This window comes from Apis dorsata, unplaced genomic scaffold (assembly GCF_000469605.1).
Source record: "Apis dorsata unplaced genomic scaffold, Apis dorsata 1.3 scaffold_374, whole genome shotgun sequence".
NCBI lineage: Eukaryota > Metazoa > Arthropoda > Insecta > Hymenoptera > Apidae > Apis > Apis dorsata.
Window position 1 is genome coordinate 30740 of NW_006263637.1, and position 2919 is coordinate 33658.

Sequence of the window (2919 nt, forward strand, 5' to 3'; positions counted from 1 at the left end):
TTGGGGCAGATTGCGGGGGTGGACGATAAGTGGACGCGTAGTCTTTTGTTCAAGAGATCGTATATCGGGCTAATAGATCGATTCCCGTTAAGGGTCGATATGTCCAGAAGGGCGTGCGTGAAAGCGCCATGGATGACCACCATATGCTCGGTTACGGGTGTAATCCGTGCGCGACTCGTGACTTGGCGTGACTCGCGCGCTAATCAGCGATATTGGCGAACAAAGGGACGAATTTTTCGTGGAAAGCGATGCGTAATTGGAGTGGTTTTCGTCGCGAAAGTGATTGGTAAGAATTGCATTAGAAATAATAAAATTATCGAAAAAAAAGAAAGAAATATATATATATATACAATTTTAATCTCAAAGAGAGACACACGTTTGAATAACCGTCTTTGGAATCGAGGGAAAAGAAAAGAGAAGAAAAATATTCAAATTGGGGAAAACCGCCTCTTTTTATTCGAACTGCCGAGAAATTTTATTGTCCCACAATCAGGCACCATTATACCGTGGAGGGGAAGCCTTTAAGAATTTCCTCCACTTTCGAGATACCATTTACGATAATAAAGTTTGTTTGATATGCGTCCCAACGAAGAAGAAGAAAAAAAAAAAAAAGAAAGAAAAAAGGAACGCGTGTCGCAGGTGTTTCACCTTTTTTTCGATTCGATTTTTCGAAAGAAAAAAAAAAAAAAAAGAAAGAAAAAAGGAACGCGTGTCGCAGGTGTTTCACCTTTTTTTCGATTCGATTTTTCGAACGGAACAGACACTCGCACCGTGTCTCCCGACACGTGTCACCTCAAGATCCATTTCCGGTTCTCACGTCCCCAATGATAAAGGAGGCTTTCCCTCGCACGTGTATTTTTTTTTTCTTTTTTTACTTTTCATTTTTTACTTTTTCTCAATCGTTGCAATGATTACTACTTCTTCTGATCGAGGAAGATGGAAGGCGAAGGAGGGATTTATTGGCGGGATATCGCGATATATATGTATACACACAAATATTACGAATTGCTCGATCTCGAGCTCGATAACCGAGGAAAATCTGTTGACCCCTGTCCCGTTGTTTGTCGCGAAAACAAAGAGCGGGGATCGATACAAAGGAGGTGGTCGATCGTGAACGGCGATAATCGGGGCGGGCGGAACGATTCCATACGTGTGGACGGAGCTCGTGCGAGGCTAAGTGTTTGTGTCGAGGGTTGCTCGACCAACAAAGGCCGACCTTGCGTCGTCTAAGCGTCGTCCAGCTAATTAGGAGGTTTATTGTTACGGAGGAACGAACCCCCCCCACCTCTTCCTCTATTGGCGTCAAGCCAGTGATATATTGTCCGCATTGGATTCTTTTCCAATTTTAATCGGGCCTCGTTAGTAGTCGAACGTAACGCGTCCAATAATGGGTCGAAACGTGGATCGATTTAATACGTTGACTGCCACGTTTATGTATCAGTGTGCTCTAGTAATTGTAATAATATTAATTGTATCGACAATAGTATTGAATAGTATAGTATTGATTTATATAATATATTTTGGATATTTTAATTTGGATAATATGACTAGTCGTAAGAAATGTATTTCTTAGTTGTGAATTGTGTATAAATTATTCGTGTAGCTTGTCTATTAGAGAGTATTAGGGTCACGGCAGGTAATCGTGTCCGATAGTCAGAGCACGATATGTTTATAAACTATCTAATTGTCGTATCATGAGATTCGTGTTACAAAATTAGAAGATTTAGAGAATTATTAGCTGCAAAATTGTTAGGATTATCCGAAAATACAATGAAATCTTGTCAAAACCTTCAACGGAGTCAACATAATATCGCCGTGCGGAAAAATAATTCTGATATAAATATTAAAAATTATGCATGCAAATTATGCTATTCGGATAAAAGATGACAAACGGACTGATCAAACGCACGAATTTAAAAAAGACGACAATTTTTTTTCCAAATTGTCCGGATTATTAACCTTAGCTTTCTATAGAATGTTTTAAAATTTTACATTCAAAATAATTTTTTTAATACATATAATTTTTATTATATCTTGTAGAATATCTTTCCAAATATCTTCAAATAAGCGTATGGGTGACGCTGCCCGATGAGAACTTTTGCTGTCACGAAGGAATTTAAAAAAGACGACAACTTTTTGTCCAAGTTGTCCGGATTGTCATCCTCAACTTTCTATAGAATGTTTTAAAATATTACAAAATAATTTTTTTAATAAATTATTTTTTTATTATTTTTATAAATATTTAATAGTTAATATTTAATAATTTAATAATATTTAATATTTAATAATAGTAAATATTTAATAATTTAATAGTTTTATCACAGAATATCTTTCCAAATATTTAAAAGATCGTTTGTAAGTAGTGAAATAAGCGTCATTCGAATATGGGAAATTTAAAAAAAGACAACTTTTTGTCCAAATTGTCCGGATTATTAACCTCAGCTTTCTATAGAACGTTTTAAAATATTACAAAATAATTTTTTTAATAAATTATTCTTTAATTATTTTCATAAATATAATTTAATAGTTTTATCACAGAATATCTTTCCAAATATTTAAAAGATCGTTTGTACGTAGTGAAACAAGCGTCATTCGAATATGGGAAATTTAAAAAAAGACAACTTTTTGTCCAAATTGTCCGGATTATTAACCTCAGCTTTCTATAGAACGTTTTAAAATATTACAAAATAATTTTTTTAATAAATTATTCTTTAATTATTTTCATAAATATAATTTAATAGTTTTATCACAGAATATCTTTCCAAATACCTACGAAGATCGTAAATAGTCAAATAAGCGTCACCCGAATATGGAGAATTTAAAAAAGACAAGATAACAACTTTTTGTCCAAATTGAGGATTATTAACCTCAGCTTTCTATAGAACGTTTTAAAATATTACAAAATAATTTTTTTAATAA